Genomic DNA, 21,271 nt, shown 5'->3' with positions numbered 1-21,271 from the left:
CTGTGCAAAGTATTGGTTTATTATAAGAGCGTTATCTCGCCATCAAACGTAAAAGTTTGGCGACTACAATATGTATGGTTCTAACTTTGTATACTGTTTTATAAATAAATTAATTAATTAAAAAAAAAAAAATCGCGCCCGAGTCAGCTCAGTACGCTATGAGACAGCCTTTGTATGAACTAACTGCGGAATATTGTCTCATATCAAAGTTGCTTAAGCTTAACTCGACTGTTTAATACAAGGAACTTAATGCGTATAACAGCGGTGTAGGCGGGCGGTGGTATTCGTAGCAATTGGCGTATTGTCGATATGACTAGTTCATCATATTGTCAAGTACCAACATATTTCACTTTAATTCTGTAATTCAACTCTTAAAAAGTTCCAAACTTATCAAATACAATTCGTAAAAAAGCGGTTATGAATTATGTTGGATCTCAATAGATCCAACATAATTCATAACCAAATTTTATAACTCAATAGTTATAAAATTTTAGTTCTATTTTAGCACAACAACATAAAACTTAGCTGAGTGTGATAAAACACAGCATAGTTTCTATACGGTGAGAGTCACAGAGCACTGACTTAATAGGTCGCGCCCGAGTCAGCTCAGTACTCTATGAGACAGCCTTTGTATGAACTAACTGCTCAATATAGTCTCATATCAAAGTTCCTTAAGCTTAACTCGACTGTTCCATACTGGGATCTTAATGCGTATAACAGCGGTGGAGGCGGGTATTCGTAGCAAGTGGCGTATTGTCGATATAACTAGTTCATCGTTTCCCCGCGATTTTTTTATATGCTTCCACGTTCTTTGATGAGTCGTAAATGTTTCATCTGGACTAAAGTACTCCGATAGTCTTATCATATTTTATTAAAGGCAAATTATATATGTATAAAGAGCACGGCGCGGCGTTGCTACTGTTTTTAGGGTTCCGTAGCCAAATCGCAAAAAACCGGAACCCTTATCGATTCGTCATGTCTGTCTGTCTGTCTGTCCGTCCGTATGACACAGCCACTTTTTTCCGAAACTATAAGAACTTCACACAAAAATAGAAAAAAATAATAATAATAAATTTCGGGGTAATGCAGAGCGTAAATCCGACTCGCGCTTGGCCGCTTTTTGTAAAGTGCTATATATATATATATACTGCTTGATGATGCGGTTCCATACTACATTTATAAATTCATATTCTTCGTGTTGCCCTCTAAACAATAAGGAGGTATTCAGACCGCTTCATCGTTTGTGAAAAAATTATGTAGTTATTTCCCATTTTCATTCTGCCATTGATTATTATTAAACTTGTACTTAATAATATATCCAAATTAGATATTGCAACTTTAATAGCTAGATAATGTAGAAATTGTTGCGTGCTCAGTGCAAATAAGGCGTCGTTAGTTTTCACAAATAACCACAGTTACAAAGCTCGTAGCACACTAAACCATTGTGGAGCTCCGGTATAGAATGACGTGTTTTCCAATTTTAGGTGCGAATAACTTCATTCCATTTGTCGGAATCGAATGCAGAAACATAATGTTCATTGGAATTGTTTCGATTCTTGCCTCAGCTGTTTAACAATAACCCCCTTATTCATAATGGTCCGCTAACTTTAAACAGCCGCTTAGGAGTGTTTTTTTCTCATTCTGACTTAGGTCAATAGAAGAAGACAGAGTGAGAATTAGCAATGCTTTAAGTTAGCAGACTATTATGAATAAGGGGGTAAGTGTGGTTATAATTATTAGTGTTATGAAATTAATTGTTTTCGATTTAATGTATTTCCATTATTATTATATTATAATTTATAACAATAGTGTATCCGTTCACAAAAATCGTCACCTTTTTGCTCTTAATGGTGATTTTCGTTATTTAGTAGGCTTCATAAGATACATGATAGCTTTAAGGGTATATTGTATACACTTTTATAATTAAGTCCCAGCCGCTGTTCAGGCATTATTTATAAATAAATTTAAGTGTTTTATTAAAATATGTCTCCGTCGCGTCGTAAATCCTACTACTTCACAGCTGACTATCTAAGTGATCGGACAGCCTTGGATTAGATTATGATTATTTTATAGCAATAGAAATGGCAGTACAATATTGTATATTTTATTAAAAAGAGCGCAAAAAAAGAATGCTTGGGAGAGTTTCTTGCGCCGCTTATTCTCTCCCAGAGCGCCATTTGTTTCCGAAGCGGTATATCTACTATATTAGAAAAGACACAAAAAGAGAAAATTAATGCAAATAAAGGCAAATGAGACTTAACATCTTACGTCTCAAGGTGACAAGCGCAGTTGTAGTGCCGCTCAGAATTTTTGGGTTTTTCAAGAATTAAATGAGCGGCACTGCATTGTAATGGGCAAGGCGTATCAATTACCATCAGATGAACGTCCTGCTCGTCTTGTCCCTTATTTTCATGAAAAAAGACGAAACTGTATATAATACTATGATTTAAAAACTTTCATTGGATTTTATATCACTACAGAACAAACCCTCCATAATAAAAATTATTTTCTACTCTCTTAACTGTATCTTCATAATCTAGCCGGCATCCTGTAAATCTGGCTTCTCAGCTTCGTAGCGAACAAAAGAAAATAACTGACAGCTAAAGCGTTCTCAAGCTGTTTTTACAGTTGAATGTATATGTCATGTGAGGGGAACTGAGCGGATGTTTCAACTAGGAAGGAAGGAGGTTATTTCAGTTATCTGCCGAGAACACCCGCCAGTCGCCGCCCGCAACTCTATTACCAGCACAATACAAATATTAACAAGTACCAACATCATTCACTGCAATACTGTAATTCAACTATCAAAACGTTTCAAACGTATTAAACACAATTCGTAAAAAGTTGTTATGAATTATGTTAGATACTGAGTGCAATTGAGTGATAGAATTTTAGATCTATTGCACAATTAGGGTGAGATCTATAGAGCATACTGAGACTTTACTTACGTAAAACTTAGCTGAGTGTGATAAAATAATCTGTATGCTAAAAACAGTCTTAACTCTACTCTATGATAATTTGTCTTTTTATTTAAAGTGTAAATGAATTCGGGTAGGCACTGAATTCACATCATATTACATCCATTCAATACTTTTTTTTAATGGAAATAAGGAACGAGACGAGCAGGACGTTCAGCTGATGGTAAGTGATACGCCCTGCCCATTACAATGCAGTGCCAGTGCTCAGGATTCTTGAAATACCCAAAATTTCTGAGCGGCACCACAATTGCTCTCGACACCTTGAGACATAAGTTGTTAAGTCTCATTTGCCCAGTAATTTTACTAGCTACGGCGACCTTCAAACTACACATTACTGCTTCACAGCAGAAATAGGCGCCGTTGTGGTACCCATAATCTAGCCGGCATCCTGTGCAAAGGAGCCACTGTTGAAGTTATCTCCGTTATTAGATTATTAGTCAGCGAATACCTCAAGGGAACGATACCTTGTTTAAATTGAACGCTTCCTCGATTCATGTTACTTGTATCTCGACACACGGCTACGAGTTGTTATTGCGTTAAGACAAATCGTATTTCTGGTTTCTGTGCCATTTCAATAGTTGAATTCATACTAATGCAACTAATTTAGATGCTATATTGAGAATAAGTAATTATTATAAGTATTGATTAAAAATGTTCCAAACAATTTGTTATGTTTTAAAGTGATAACTCTCACTTCTAGGATTAATACACAAATAAAATTTGAAAACAAAATTTTATGAACGATGCGGGGCTCGAACCCACGACCTCTGGCGTTCCGTGTCAGTGCTCTCCCAACTGAGCTTATCGTTCGAGTGACGTATCGTCATAAAATCTTGTATGCTTTGTTCAACTCTCAGGTTGTGGCTTTATCTACAGGATCTGCTTTACAGTTGATAACCTGCTCAACCCCAATATTTGCATATTATGAAATTGACTTGATATGTCGCTCTTGTAAATCTAAACAAAGCCACAACCTGAGAGTTGAACAAAACATACAAGATTTATGACGATACGTCACTCGAACGGTCAACTTCAAATTTTATTTGTGTAAAAATGTTCCCATAGTATTTATATTTAGGGGTCCGTACATTTAAAGGAAAAGACAGAACCCTTTTCGGAAACGGCGTGGACGTATCGAGTTGAAATTAAAATGATATACTCAAGTCTACAAACTCTTGAAGCTAAGTTAACTTACACAAAGATACGGTCGCTAATGCTGCAGAAAACGTATATTTCGACAGTCTTAGTAGAAAAAATCTTTATAGGGTATTTTCCATGTACTTAAAACCATGAAATTTAGCATGTAATACCACAGTAGACACATATGTCTGCTGTATACAAGTATAGGGAAGATTCTAAAAAATCATCAGTTGTAATTTAAACATAAAAAATTGTACTAAACCCTCGGTGGGCGACTCGTACTTGTCCGATTTTTCTACACGCTTTTTATTAGGTTTTTTATTATTCAATTTTTGTTATTTTATATATTTTTTTCATCTATCAAGGCAGGATGTTTATTTTAAATTGAAATCATTATCTTTTCAACCAAACCGTGTTTTTTTTAAACAATTTTTATGTCTTTATTTCAATACAAGTCAGATGTTATAAAGTCTAATAAGTAAAAATTATGGAATGAATATTAGCAGTGTTACCGATTGCTTAAAAAAAAAATTATTTCATTGTTTATTACTTGTATTAAATTACAAATTACATGAAACTTGCATGTAGGTACAACACCAAAATAACAATAGCTACTTAGTTTTTATACTTACGCATCATTGTGACGTGACAAAGAGATTTCTCTAATGGCCGTTCCCAATATTCAGTCTCCGGTGGTGGCCTACTTGAGATAAAAATCGATACTATCGTTGACTTTTTTGTTCCAATAAACTTATCGACGGTAACTCACCTTATCCGTACACGCTGTCTGTACAATGGAATGGGAGGACGTATAGCTTACCAGCGATAGAAGTTTGTATGGAAATTGCAATTAACGCGTACCAAAATAAAGCGATCAGAATGACTCATCGGGTATATTGGGACAGCTTCAGATTATTGACAGCTACTACTAGAAGGTAGTAATTTATCTTTATCTATAGATAGTATATTGGGAACGGCGGTAAATGCAGTTTCTTTATTCTAATGTGATTGTATTGAGTAGAATATCTACTAATTTTGTTAAAAGTATGAAGTAACATTTACTTAGTTTCTATATCCAATATCCATATCCGCATAATATCACGGTCCTAAGCCCCGCGTCTTCCGCCCTTGCGAAGCCAGCGCTGAGCAGAGTAAACACCAACCCAGTCACGTCTCCTGCAAACTGTTGAATATTAAATACACGAAATATTATTCCATAAAAGAATCCCGGATGAAACGTTGCCGCGGTCTCTCTGTGCAAACCATTTTATTAAATTTCCCCGGCTTTTGTTATTTCTATATCATCACCATTTTATATTTTATAGCGCGAGGCTCCGCCCGCGGCGCTGTAAATCTGTTAGATTGATGATAATGAGCGTAGCGTCTGTCGGTATGTTAATGTTAAAACATCATGTACTGTGTAGTGTACACGCTCCAGATATATTAATCGTTTATTTTTAAATCCTACACGCAACACACCTACCAGTGGGAGGCTCCTTGGCACAGGATGCCGTCTAGGTTATGGGTACCACAACGGCGCCTATTTCTACCGTGAAGCAGTATTGTGTAAACATTATTGTGTTTCAGTCTGAAAGGCGCCGTGGCTAGTGAAATCACTGGGCAAATGAGACTTAACATGTTATGTCTCAAGGTAACGAGCGCAATTGTAGTGCCGTCCGTAATTTTTGGGTTCTTCAAGAATCCAAAAGAAAGGCACTGAATATCAATTACTATCGGCTGAACGTCCTGCTCGTCTCGTTCCGTATTTTCATAAAAAAATATTTGTTGTATAAGATGACTATGCAATACATATTACATACCGCGTCTTCGCAAACAGCCTCGTTGCAATACAACTGCGTATCTCGTTGTGCGTTCAGTTCACGAGACCATAGCTTTATACGGTAGCTTGTTCGTCTGCGGGTATATGGTCTTATCGGTTAATCTATACAACGATGGCAAACTTAACCAAATAGGTCTCATAATTTTGTATATTTTTTGTAATTATTTTTAATAAGTCTTAAAAGTTCACTATGTAATAAGTATTGTTAAGAACTATTTTGGCTAGTGTAATATTTATCGATTATCATACCTTTATCTATCTATCTTCTATCTATATATATAAAAATGAATTGCTGTTCGTTAGTCTCACTAAAACTCGAGAACGGCTGGACCGATTTGGCTAATTTTGGTCTTGAATTATTTGTGGAAGTCCAGAGAAGGTTTAAAAGGTGAATAAATAGGAAAATGCTGCTAAATTAAATAAAAACAACAAATTTATTTTTCCTCTGATGTGTCCAATCATAATTTCTATGAGAGAATTTATTGACGCACGGTTTGACAGTTCTGCTGTGAAACAATTTCATTACGACAGCAGGGTGCATATTTTACGAAGTAATTTTTGATGTTATGATATATTATTGACAGATTCATATAAAAACATTATTTTATTTATTATATACAGAACAACGACTGTCGGGTCAGCTAGTGTAATATAAATAGCTGTAAGTTTCTTTATACAAATAAATAAATAAATGCTCTGTCACTCGCTTACGCTACAAATACTGTTACATGTTTTTAATAGCTGTCGTTCGTTTTATATTTGGCTTAAAAACGGATGAGTAGAAGTGCCATCTTTGGAATATAAATACATAGATATATATATATATATATATATATATATATATATATATATATATCATAACTATATTCTTAATTAACTTTTACTTTTCTATAATACACCGCGAAGACAGTAGACATCTCATTATTCTCAGGTTCTATAGATGTATACTTATTATGTATGTCCCTAGTATGCCTTTTTTTCATTTCATCTAAAAAATTTATATTAGAGTGGGGCAAACGAAGCATTAATCTCACCCGATGAAGAGTAAAAGCCGCTCATTGAGCTGAGGTAAAGACATTGTCGGTATTCGAGGTGGGAAGTACGGTCTACTTCAGCTTCTTGAGATGTTGTCAAGTCACTTGCCTTGCCAAGTCGCCTTGAGTCTCATTCCAGAATTTGGCGAGTCAACATCTCCTGAGGATGCCTCGTGTAGTGGCGAAAGACGTGTCGAATAGATTTAAGACAAGACTAAGCGGATCTCAATAAAAAATCACAACATTTGGGTGCTAGAAATTGTTTTCTTTTTTTAATTGAGATGCGAATGAACCGAAGAGAACGTTATAAACTTATTATTAGATCCTTACATAGTGTGACGCATCATCAGCCGCTGCCGTCGTCACACGCGCCTCGTCCAGTTGAGATCAATTAGTGTTAATAGTCTTTAATATAATTAGGTTTGTTGTGAGTCGGACGGGATGCGGGATGGCTAGTCACAAGACCAAACTAACATTCCTCTCATCGTTTTAATTTTTAATAAAATGTTCGTCTGTTTAAGCGCAAAAGTTTAATTATAATTAATTGTCGCGTAGATTCTTATCTCTAGATATTGTTGTTGTAATTGTCTACAATTACCAGTGAGAGGCTCCTTTGCACAGGAAGCCGGCTAGATTATGAATACCACAACGGCGCCTATTTCTGCCGTGAAGCAGTAGTGTTTCGGTCTGAACGGCGCCGGGGCCAGTGAAATTACTGGGCAAATGAGATAACATCATATGTCTCATAGTGACGAGCGCAATTGTAGTGCCGCTCAGAATTTTTGGGTTTTTCAAGAATCATCAGCTGAACGTCCTGCTCGTCTCGTCCCTTATTTTCATAAAAAAAAATCGCAAGTATTACTTTATTTATCAGTATAAAAGTACTAGCATTTATGTGGATGCATAATTATTCATTTATTGTGCTATTGTTCACAAAAAGACAATTTATATTAGGTACATATATAATTTTACACTTCAGAACTATTACAATAACTTAACATTGAAAACATCTCTCAGAAAAATCTACTTTTATCCATAATTTCAAAGATTGTCTTACGAATTTTCGATCAGGTAACGTGTTCTGACGCGAGTTTAACATTTTATACCCATCCCAACACCGCTAAAGCAGTTTTCACTTCACAAAACTAACATTGTGATTTCCAAAATGGCGCCATTCTAATTATATATCTGGTAGGCACTGAAACCTCGGTGTAGATCTTTACAAAATTTTGAGTATAAACAAAACGTCTCAGTTGAATGAACGACGAAACACAGAAGCCCGCTCTATAAAAAGTCTGTTTACGTGACGCTAGAGAGAACTACAGTCGTGCCGGATGTGTGCGTGAAGGGCGGCCGGGTGAGCTTGGCGCAGAGATCAACGCACCACTGTTGACTTATTTGTTATTACGACACCGCGACCTCACAATATAACCCTCGGCTATCAATATGACGTGTTGTAAGATGTGATGTAGTCCGGATCGTCCAAGTAAACTATATTTGAAAATTGATTGAGTTAGGCGTTACTTTGCGGAAATCCATAATTATACAAACCATTTCAGTTTTATTTAGTGTTAATTCCGCCAATACTTGTTTTTAAAACAATTCGACACGTGTTTCGCATCTACACGAGGCATCCTCAGGACTTTTGTCTTTTTTTGTTGTCTCGCCAACGTTCAGTCTCGTGCCAAATATTGGCGGAATTAACACTAAAGAAAACTTAAATCATTTGTATAAACTATATTTGTTTTATGTCCTACATTCACATCATTTTTGTAGCGATATTGTACTATATATATAGATACAGTAGGAGATTAAATAGTTTCTTTTTAAAACCCGTCAACTTAAGTTATGTGATATGTGTAGGTATCTTGTTAAATATTCTCGTCGCCATTTCAAGAACACTATAGTACATAGAAGCTGTGTTACTGCCATGTAAACGTAATCTGTTCTTGCTTCTCAAATTTATATTGTGGATTTCAGATGTTCTGACAAATGTATCAGGGTTAGTTTTTACAAATAATGCTATTTCATAGATATATAGTGAGGTCAAAGTAAGAATTTTAAGTTGATTAATGAATGGTTTTCAACTATCCGTTATATCCGCTCAAATCGTCGGCGAGCCAGTGCTCTGTAAACGGCGAAGAGATGTCGCTTCATTGTGTGTCTTCTACCGCATTTATCACGGGGAGTGTTCCGAAGAGCAGTATCATTTGATTCCTGCCGCCGAAATCCACCTTCGCACGACACGCCACAAATTAGGATATCATCCCTAACATCTGGATATGTGGCGATCCTCCACTGTAAGGTTTTCAAGGAACCTTCTTTCGCGTACAACCAAGCGGGCTCGAATGGGCTTTTTTATGCGATGTTTACAGGACTTACCTTCAAAAAAATCGCACAACTTTCCGGCAAAGTTATTGGTAATTCCGTTGGTGTTGCAGGAGAATTTGGACGGCGGGGATTACTTTACATGAGATGACTCGTACGCTCGTTTCTCCTGCTCACTCATAAAAAATATTCATACACACACACACATTCTCTCACAATTGCAGATGTCCTTACTGTTGCGATTTATGGGATAGAGCCGGCTGACAGACAGATAGACGGACAGACTACAGGTTCCTTAGTAATACAGTTTACTATACTTAGTTAATTATGTTTATTGTATTGTAAACAATGTCATTATCATATTGTTTGCTTTAATAATATACCGTTATATTATGCACTTAACTAAAAACTAACAAGGGCAAAAACTCAAGTGGCTGATTCTATTGTTGTGATAATAACGTGAGTAGCTACTAGAAGTTGTCTACAATTATTAATGTGTATTAGAAATCGTACGTTCATATGATAAAAAATATATTTCACATTTATTATGTAACTACACTGATCTTTATAAATATTAAATACCACTGGACAGGTTGTTCCCTATGTTTGACATAAAAAAAATTGTGCCTATATGAAGCGCCCCTCGCGAGCGTCCAGAGAACTAATTTTGACGTAAGTATTTTTTACTCTTAAGTATTTTTGCATTTTGAATTCATTTCGTTCGTTTTCCTTGTTTTTTAATACACCAAAAATCAACGTTATAAAGTACACACCTTCTTTTTGTAAATACTTTTCCACCATCTACCGATTTTTGTTGAGGTTGTCATCTCTAGTTTAGTGTTGCAGACTCGCCATTGGCCATGCAGCCAACAGCGCCAAATTGGCGATTATCAAACAGGTACAAAAGCACTTTGACAGTCATCCAGTCGTATATAGTAGGGGTCAGTGTGTAACTATTTATAGCTTTGTTTGCAAAGTGGTCTCTGTTATACTACTGAGTAGGGATAGATACTTACGTATAAAGTTAAACAGTTTCCCAGTTAGGTTGTTTTTAATATAGAGCCGCTGAAGTTCGCGAATGTAATAATGCGGCGAGATTCACGATCTCGGCTTAGAGATATTACTTTGTTTACGACCTCGTAATATCAAGAGCATGTTTAAGTTTCGCACTATATACAGTAATAGATGGCTGGCTCCCTTTGTCTGCACTTGGTCACTAACTTATTGGAATACCAAAGCAGCGGCCTTGTTTTGTTGCAGTCAACGGCATCTTCAAATTAAATTGTTGTGCAAACATTTTCAAATCTTCTCTATATGAAGCAAAAGTCGAGCCAAAAATTATAACTTCCAAGATAACGACTACTTATTGTGAACGTTCTTGACCGTACGCATAAAAAAATGTAATCGCTTAGAGCTGTGTTTTAAAGTTACAAATAAAATGCAATTGTAGGCAGCTTAGTTAAATTTATTTCTAGCTTACGTCGCATTGGGAACTAGTGCAAGCACTGACCTCTACTATTTACCACTGGTCTGGCGGCTGTCAAAGTGCTTTTGCGCCTGTTTGATATTCGCCATTATGGCGCTGTTGGCCATGTAGCGTGAGTCTGCGGTACTAAAACATGACGGCCTCAGCTAAACAAACTTCGATAGATGGTGGGAAACTATTTACAAAAAAAAATGTGTAGTTTATTACGTTGATACCTGAAGTATTAATAATAACACGGAAAAAGAATGAAATTAATTCAAAAGGCAAAAATACTTCAGAGTACTGGACGCTTCTCTCGCAGCCATTTGTATTGTACGTCAAAATTAGTTCTCTGGACGCTCGCGAGTGGCGCTTCATATAGGCACAAAAATTTTGCTTTCAAACATATGGAACAGCCTGTCCAGTGGTATTTATACAGGTCCGTGTGCAATGCATAGTGCTAAAAAAATAAAGCTAATTAAAAGAGCCTTCTCTAGCTAGAATATAGAGTTGATTGACCTTAGGATATATTTATTTCGCATCCTTCCTCTTAAGACCAACCAAATACGTGCGTCGAGTATTTGTATGAAAATCTATGTCTCTAGCGGGCTTTTTTTTGCGCACAAACAAAGGGAAAGGGCTACCCTCCGGGATAACGACGGGAGGGAGGTGGTGAATGCTCATGCATACCAACGCAGCCTTAGTCTGCGTTGGTTATGTGGGACTCACGTAACACCTAGTTGCCTACCAATTAAACACCACCTGAGGTTGGCTTTGGGCAGGTGTGCTCTAACCCTTCATCGAAGGCGACCTTCTCTTGGGGAGAGAGAGGCGCAAGCGGCACGGATATGGAGTATCCGCTGAGATAGCTAGAGCAAGCCCAAATTTAATTCGTTCGCGACTTCGGCATTGTAAACGATGGAGTGTTTTACTGACCCTGATTAACTGATTAATTCCGTCGGAGTCGAAATGAGACGAGCGTATCTACCAAACCGCTGGTCTTTTGCGGTGTCATATGAGTAAATATCAAAAACTGTTAAATAATGGTTAAAGTTTGAATAAAAACCGAATATAGATTCTATGTACCTACTTAAACATTAACAGATTCATAATGTTTTTAATCCATGGGAATTTTATGTCTTTGTCGATATATATGTTTAAATAAAAAATAACGAAGTATGTCATAATCCAGGTAGAATTCTCTGAATAAACCTTGGGGGCCTGTTTCGTGTCCCAAATTGTGTAGCACAATATAGACCGAATTTTGCTATTCATGGAAAATGTATTCATTTTGATGGTTTTTTTCTCGGAATATTGCTTGCCATTGTGAGATTTTCCTGTGTATTCATAAATGGTTTATTGCTTCGCTTTGAATCTACAAATAATGAATGCCTAAACTGCTTCAATTTTGTATTCAAGCTTGCTTAACAAAGGAATCGCTATTTACCGCCTCGACTATAATTATTCATTTTCATCATTAAGGTTGCTCGTGTGTAGGTGTTCCTTGGTAATAATATTTTATTTAGATTTTTTATTTTCCTTTAATTGGAAAGTTATAACTACGTACTTACAATTATTTAAAGAAATAGGGACTATTCTCGGAGTTTCCCTGCGAGATCGAATGAGCATAGCACAAATGATTGCGATGAGATGACCTGTGGGGCAGAAAAGTCCTCAAATGGCGACCACGTACCGGAAGGCGCAGAATACGTTGGATGAGGGCAGCGCAGGACCGATCGTGGTGGAGATCTTTGGGGGAGGCCTTTGTCCAACAGTGGACGTCTTCCGGCTGATGATAACAGAAATACATTAAAGGCTTATTGCCAGGTGTCAGGGATATATCTTAAAAAGCTAATATTATTACAATTGAATCGTTGTAAAACTAAATTAAGTTTTAATGGTGGTATTATCATCATCCATATGATCTGAGTGGTTGTTGTCGCATTTGGATAACAGTTTGGCCCATGCGGAAAAAGAGATGACCGTAGTTTTAGCATCTACTTCCACTCTTATCATATAGAAAATCACCGTAGACCGCTATGTAAAAACTCTATGCCTATAGTACAGGTCAGATAGAAAAATGTTCAGTGAGCTCTTTTTCTTTGGACGTTAAGAAGTCGAGCGGCAAGGCGGCGGCTGGCATTTTCTCATTGTCCTCAGAACGTGTACCCCAGAGTTGACGTCGTTGCTAACGCTTTTATTCTAGCAATCAGACTTAAAAGGTGTAGTCCTGGGCTGATCGAAGTCAGCCCCGTATCCATTCGATCGAATATTATTTTATATTTCTATCTTATAGGTATTGGACAAAAAGCTTCGATCCACCTAACTAACAGGCCTATTGCTACAGATAACGCGCGAGTTGAATGCAGTTTTGTTGAAGGCAGGACTTTTGTCCTGCCTTCTTCAACAAGCATGTCTTAAACTAACTAAAAGAATAAAAACTTGTTATTTTGGAACGATACCCAATAGATTCGGATCAGTCACTATAAAAATCAAAATAAATAATCCGGGCTGGCAACTTCAGTACTAACGCGATAACACGGTTAGCGTGCGATAGCTATAAACGACGGCAGAGCACTACACATTAGGCGCGCGAGGCGTGGCGTGCGGACAGCAGGGGGGCGACTGTATTCAACTCGCGCGCTTACTGTACTTATTACCAAAATCATGGAAAGCATAAGCATCGAAAGACACTGAGATGGCCTAGCCGTTAGTCTCGATATAGTGAAGGCCTTGTTTACCTCCCTACATACCTTGATACAAGGCGTGTTAAACGTGATCGAAATGACTCTCACTCTTCAACAACACTGCCTTGAATGCCTCGCTTAGTATCGGAATACTGGGTCTCGAAAACACCAACGATTGCCAATTCCGCGGTCATCTGGAAGACAAAGCCAAATTGGCTTGGCATTATCACGGGGAATGTGACCTGATACCTGCCGCCGAATACCATCTTCGCCCTGCCCGACACAACCTTGGATATCATCGTCACCATCTGGCGGCGTTCCTCTACAGTGCAATTTTCAAGTAACTTTCTGCCATATAATATAACCAACCTAAGTAGTCTTACGTGCCAGCAATTATACCTTGTGTCATCCATGCAATTCAAATACCACCAGGTATTTGACAAACAGCTCAAGGTACTTGTTGAGTCTAAAAGTGTTTAAGCATATTTTAGAACCCGGTATACTAAGTATGTTTTTACTTTCTCTCGGTGTTTTTCTTTGCTGTTACGTTCTATAAGGTTTAATTTAAATGCACATTATGCTAGGGTTGCCAAATTTTATTAGAAGAAATAGAGTATAACTCATTTAAAGAGAGGTAAATAAAGAGTACGTACTTCCAAAAAAGAATATAATTTATTTTATATTTTTTAAAAGGTAATTTTTGTGCATGATAGTGACAGAATGACATTAGTGGCTGTGTTCAGAAACGTCCGAATGTGGCTTGGGTAATTGGGGATATCAACTTATTAACAGTAAATTGTCGACTTTTTTGGTTATTTTAATGGATTTGTATAATATTACATGACTGGCACTAGTATAGTACACATTGCGTAAAAAAGAGTATTTTAGCATATTCTATTAGTGTTATAGATTATAGTGTACACCTACATGATATAGAGTACAATACTCTATTTTAGTACTGTTGTTGTTGGCAACCCTATATTGTACAGATGTTAACTGGTGCGCACTGCACGCAACTTTCATACTATTTATAATAATATTAAGTGTTATAAATTCGGATGTACAATTAAATTACATAATAAAAAAAATCTTTCACTTATACGATAGAATGATTTTTACGTGTGTGTTGTTAGGTAAGAAGTACCTATTTTAATTCTGGTATTATTTAATTTTGTTACCTCTCAAAATTACTTACAGATAATTTGATAGTTTTGAGCATGACGCCTACAGCGCCCTCTGCCACTGTGGCATTTTTTTTTAAATATACACATTCATAATACTACTAAGATCCTTGAACAATGATAGACGCTATAATTTTGTTTAGTCCGTTATAAAGTTCGAAATTGTGTCACTGGACAGACGGTCCTCTTTGATGGTCGTATGCATTGGATGCTGTTTGGTTGGACGTACGGAATTATTGATACTACGATTACGGCACTTAAGGCGAAGAGTAAGCAGAAAACACGCAAACATGGTGTTTTTAGACAAGTTTTGTGGTGAAAGTATAGCATTTCGAGTTATGAACACTACTTAATCCTGTTACACATATCCTTAAGTCTTATTTGTAGGTTGCTAATGCTTGCTGTTGGTTATAATTATTAACACTGCCGAGCCTTTATGAACCACCACTTTTCTTTGAAGTTAAACAAGTTTTTTGACATGGCGTGACGCATTTTTTTGGTACTTCTCTCATAAAAGTTATTCTTATAGCTTGTACTTTTTTGTGTAGATTCATTTGTTCAGATTAGTAGTGAATAACGAGGATTGTAAGCATATAAACTGTTTTCCACGCAAGAATTTTGAAAATATTGGCTTTGTTACATAGACAATAAATGAACCTACACAAAAAGTACAAGCGATAAGAATAACTTTTCTGAGAGAAGTACCAAAAAAAAGTGGTAGTTCAAAAAGGCTCGGCAGTGTTAACTATAACCAACACCAAGAATTAGCAACCTGCAAGTAAGACTTAAGGATATGTATAACAGGATTAAGTAGTGTTCATATCTCGAAATGCTATACTTTCACCACAAAACTTGTCTAAAAACACCATGTTTGCGTGTTTTCTGCTGACTCTTCGCCTTAAGAGTTAAATCAAATCACAGATCACGGATAAAAATCATAGATGGTGAAATACCGAGTCTACAGTTGGATCTTGGGTCAATCCTTCAGTCACATAACTTTTCAAGATCCTTCAAGTCGTCGCCTATTTCTCAATAACACTGTCTATCTGTGCCTTTAATATGCACATCGAATTTTATAATAAGCAAAATTAATATGACACAGTTGCAAGTTTATAGTTATTATATCTGATATTATTACGCTATTTTGGCGTTGGAAGTTGGGGTGAAAAGTATTCGTTGATTAAAAGCTGGCGGTAACAATGGCTGCTGTAATTAAAACTTACCCTATAATATGAAAGGCATAATATAAACATAGAACGTTCATCAAAGTGGGTTACGCTTCAAAAGCCCGTCCGACCGCTAGCTACCTTTTCAATACAAACATACTGTTACTTATAATCTGTATTGCAAATTACCTGTGACAACCTGAGCAATGAACCGCCGGGATAGATAGATTATGTTAATTTTTTGAAATACGCTGCCTTGGTGGCGTAGTGACAGCAAGTGCAAGGCTCGGCAACGCTTCTGTGATTGCTCTGGTGTTGCAAGATAATGTGGGCGGCGGTGATCACTTAACACCAGGTGACCCGTAGGCTCGTTTGTCGTCCTTTTCAATAAAAAAAGTGCGATTTGCTTGAAGTTGTGCTCTAAGTACCTACACTATACAGGCGTGTGTCTAAAATAATAGATAAAGCTGTTAACCTTATGAAAGAATATAATTCTAAGTTTTAGGTGATGACTACTGGATTATCGTCTCGCGACAATTTCAGACCACCTCGATCATGAAATTTGGTTCATATATAAAATCGAACAAATGTTTTTACTTCGTTTACAACAAAATATTTTTTGATAATAATATTATTCACAAGAGGTCGACCGCTCTGATTAATTATCAATTTCATCACCTGGTCTAGCCTATTATAGGCGAAACGCTTAAGAAACACCACAATCGTATAATAGGCCTTAAATCAACAGTAAATAGCTATTGTTTACGACACGATATGTCCTGACCAATTACGATACGATCGTTATCTGACCAATTAGCACTCCGTAAACCTCGGTGGACAGATTTTTTTTACATCAGTACATTTTACAAAAATGAAGTCCTCCGCCGCGTCTGTCTGTCTGTTTGTCTGTTGGCGATGGCATAATATGTTAATCTCATAGAGCGGTATTGTAAAAGCTGTTTATACAAATACGATATTAATCATTATTATTTTATTACTACATATTATAAATAATTCAGAAATACGTTTTTGTTTCATTTATAACTCATTAACTTTGATTACAATTTGTTCCTGTTTCGCCCTGCAAAGTTTCACCCCACACAAAAAATTCTTTTTTCGACCCAGATTTTATTCCTGTTTCGTCTCGAAAATAAAAATAACGAATAATTTATTATTTTATTCTTGTTTTGCCCCACTTTTTGTTCTTTATTCGCCTCGGGTAGTAATTTATGTGTTTGACAACATGTTTTGTACGGACAGCATACAAAATATTTTAAAAATCTTATTTTTGACGAATTTATCAATATCAGAAATCAATTAATGGAAACAGGAGCCTTTTAACTAATTCAAATTGTCACTACTTTATCCCCGAATTCTTACATCATATTTTATATTGACAGCTATTTATCTTGTAATGCTAAGGGAATGACACGAATGGACTCCTAAAGTTATATTTAACTTGAATGGTCTTTTAACCCCTGTAGATGTCAAATAGAGCATGTTTCAAATATATAAAGAAGTAAAACGATTTAAAAAGTAGGTACGTAATAGCAAATCGCCGTCTGCCTGTACAAAATGAACAAGTACTCTCTGAATCGCGGTCAGCAGCAGTCAACGTAATTGCAGCCAATAGGCACTTCCTAATTTTCTCGTTTCCTCCCTAGTACTGCGAACTATTCCACCGACGATTAGATAACGTTGGCAGAGAACTTGTAGCGCATGCATTAACGCTAGGTAGGTACCGTATTTATAGTTACTTATATTGGTTTTAACGCCTGATATATTCTGATACATATGTGTACTACAGACCGAAACACAGTAATGTTACTGTGTAAACATTACTGTATTTCGGTCTGAAGGGCACCGTAGCTAGTGAAATTTCAGAGCAAATGAGGCTTAATATCTTATGCCTTAAGGTGACGATCGCAGGTTTTTCAAGAATCCTGAGCAGCACTGCATTGTAATAGGCATGGCGTATCAATTACCATCAACTAAACGTCCTGCTCATCTGGTCCCTTATTTTCATAAAAAAAAAATTAAACATTGGGAAGTTGTGAGTAAGCATTCTCTAATGAATATTAAACTGTAACAGTAATTAAAGCCTTCCCGTCCGGCCCGGCCGCTGCGGAACGCGTTGCGGTCGTTTTATAATGTTATCCAGCGTTGTATCTGCGTGTTTCAGCTCCTTTAAGCGGCGGACGTGGAATATTACATAATATAACGCTATTATCTCCCTTTGAGAACGGACTTACAAGACACAGGGATATCCTATATTTAATATAACGCTTTTGTTCACGCAGTAGTCGTTATATATACATGTATCGTGTGTCGCGACCAATATTACAGAACCTACCGTTTAGTAAAGCAACATTATATTGATTTACGTACTACAAAGCTGTGGAATGAGCTTCCTTGTGCGGTGTTTCCGGGACGATACGACATGGGTACCTTCAAAAAAAATCGCGTACACCTTCCTTAAAGGCCGGCAACGCTCCTGTGATTTCTCTGGTGTTGCAAGAGATTGTGGGCGGCGGTGATCACTTAACACCAGATAACCCGTACGCTCGTTTGTCCTCCTATTCCATGAAAAAAATTACAATAATCTTAACGCAGCTATAAGTAGAACCACTCGTTACCTCGCTGTGACTTAGTAAAAGAAAAGTATCAGAATAGAATATTTGGCACCTCCCATGACTGTTGGATTTCCCTATACATATTTTGTATAAAAATCCTCGAATTGTTGCAGATATCTCGTTATTGATGCTAATGATAATGTGTAATTAAGTTTACATGTGTGGGTATTATCTATATGATCAGAGTATCAGAGCTGTGTTGTGTTAGGTGTGGGTGTTGGCACGAGCACTCCGTGTCAATAATTCGATTCGTAGCCCAGAAACGTCAGCTATAAACGGTTGGGGTATTTATTGCGACGAAATTAGTGTTCGCGACCGGGACCGCCTCGGCTGTGTCACGAGAAATAGTTTCAATGGATCGTTTCTATTTGAATATAAACAGGCAAACATGTCAAGAGCGTGGAGGATGGATGAAAGGGTGGTCTGCAATCTCTGGCCATCCCTCTGGGAGACAGACGGTCTGATAAAAAAGAAATGGGAATGGATCACGTATATAATACTAGCTGTTCACCGGTGCGCTTCGCTTCACCTATACAGCACATTGCACAGGATGCCGGCTAGATTATGGGTACCACAACGGCGCCTATTTCAGCCGTGAACCAGTAATGTGAAAAGATTACTGTGTTTCGTTCTGAAGGGCGCCGTAGCTAATTAAATGTGCTGAAATTACTGAGCAAATGAGACTTAACATCTTATGTCTCAAGGTGACGAGCGCAATTGCGCTACAATTGTAGTGCCGCTCAGAATTTTTGGGCTTTTCAAGAATCCTGAGTGGCACTGCATTGTAATGGGCAGGGCGTATCAATTACCATCAGCTGTCGTGAACGTCCTGCTCGTCTCGCCCCGTATCTTCATTAAAAAAAAACAAATGCTACAAAATTTGTAGAAGTTCAATGATTGCAATAATTATTTCGTATTTTACAGTTCTTGTAATGAAATAATGCCACATAACTTAACAGCAGAACTGGCAAATTGTGCGTCATAAATTTATCTCGTAGAAATATTCACACTGAAAAAAAAATTGAAATAAAAAATATATTTAAAGGTTACGAATCGAAATAAAAACTATCATATCTCTCAAGTTGGAAACAGTATCAAACGGGCCAGAACATCCCTTGTTTTTAATAAATTTAGGTCGCCGGTTGATATTAGAGGTGTCCAAAAGCTTGCAAGATACAAAGCTCATATCGCCGGCCAATACTTTCACCTTATAATATAATGTTAAATGACGGAGTTGAGGGCATGCTCTGCCACCCACTACACTCACCCTGGTAAAGGGCCTCCGAATGGCCCCAAACTAATCGGTACCAACACCGATGAATCGTAAGAAAAGATTGATTTAAATATAAAGAGTAGCATCCGCCTGGTAAAAATGTCGCGGGGGTTACCTCTTAGAAATAGTATAATGCAAAACACCAGCAGTCATGTATTATGATTACGTTTGAAGCCTGATGTTGCAAAAGTTAATTTTCACAAAAGCTTATCTTTATTCGATTTACCTAAACAAATCACTTTGCACCCAATAATAACTTCATGCAAATTAGCCACAAACTCTGGTAAATGATTGCTCGCGCTGTTGTTTATCTCCGCGTTGCTCGTTTTCCACCGTTCCCCGAACCCGTGCGTGTATTTCGGGATAGGTAAACAGATAATACTCATTAAATATATTACTGAATATAAAATTGAGGGTTTGGAATTAATTACATCACGCTTCAGAAGGAAGAATGTTTGAGATTAAATATTTAATATCGCTTTTATTGTTACCAACAAATATTAAAACGTTTGCGTGAGTTGGCGAATCAAGTTTGCAATTTTTTTATTGTACTTTTATGAGTATTTTGGCCACAGTTTTTAAACAGGCGATAATGCTCCCCTTAAATGCCTCGCATAGTATCGGAATACTAGAGCAATTGCCAATTCCGCGGTCATCTGGAAGAAAAAGCCAGATTGGCTTCGAAAAAGCTGGGGTTCTGGATTAGAGTAAGGCACTAAGTACTTTAAGCCTGCCCACATCCTAGTGCTCTACGAAGCGCAGGTCCGGCCACATTTCGAGTAGTGCTCTCATCTCTATTTTCGCCGCACCCCAGTATCGGATGGAAGCATTTGACCGCGTGCAACACTGCTACGGTAATCCAGTCGGCTAGATGACACACAATGCGAAGAGACATCATTTCACTGTGTCACCTGCCGCATTTATCACGAGGAGTGTTCCGACGAGCTGTTCCATCTGATTAATCATTCTGACTAGCAGGACATCACAAACTCTTGAATATCATCCTCACCATCTGGATGTGTAGCGTTATTCTACAGTGCGGTCTAGAAAAGACTTTATTCCACGTACAACTAAATTGTTGAATAAGCTTCGAGTCAAACCAAGCGACGTCGTTTTTTCGGATCGTCCTGGAAACGCAGGCACGACTTGGGTACCTCTAAGACCAAAAGTCCAGCAAAGCTCCTGACTAAATTTAATTGACCCGTACGCTCGTTTATCCTATCTTCTCTCATATAAGGAAGGTAGTTCCTACCATTAGATACCGCAATTCAAATGGTGCTTGCATGAATGTAAATGTAGTGTTTGGTTGGTGAAGCATCGTTGCCTCAACTATTTGGTTATTCGCAAACATGGTTAATGCATTCATTGTTCGCCTGACTATACTTTCACTAGTCGTGTTAGTGGAATACACGTAATATCTAAGAAAATATTGTTACAAAAATAACTTTGCACAGTCTGTTGCCGAATTGATGCTTTGGTTGCGACTTGCGAGGAATCAATGTAAATAAACATGTCAAAGTGATTTTGGTGAATCCTATTGAAGTAT

The 21,271-nt window shown here is 37.2% G+C and overlaps 1 protein-coding gene across 12 annotated transcripts in view; it reads left to right on the top strand.

Annotated features, from left to right (window-relative positions):
• The window catches only part of LOC126970580 (RNA binding protein fox-1 homolog 1-like), a 103,539-nt gene that overhangs the window by 43,557 nt on the left and 38,711 nt on the right, over positions 1 to 21,271 (top strand). The gene's annotated exons all lie outside the window — the stretch shown is intronic.

Source organism: Leptidea sinapis, chromosome 21, assembly GCF_905404315.1.
Source record: "Leptidea sinapis chromosome 21, ilLepSina1.1, whole genome shotgun sequence".
NCBI classification, from domain to species: domain Eukaryota; kingdom Metazoa; phylum Arthropoda; class Insecta; order Lepidoptera; family Pieridae; genus Leptidea; species Leptidea sinapis.
The sequence above is the reverse complement of the archived record's forward strand: the minus strand, read 5'-3'. Positions and strand labels throughout refer to the sequence as shown.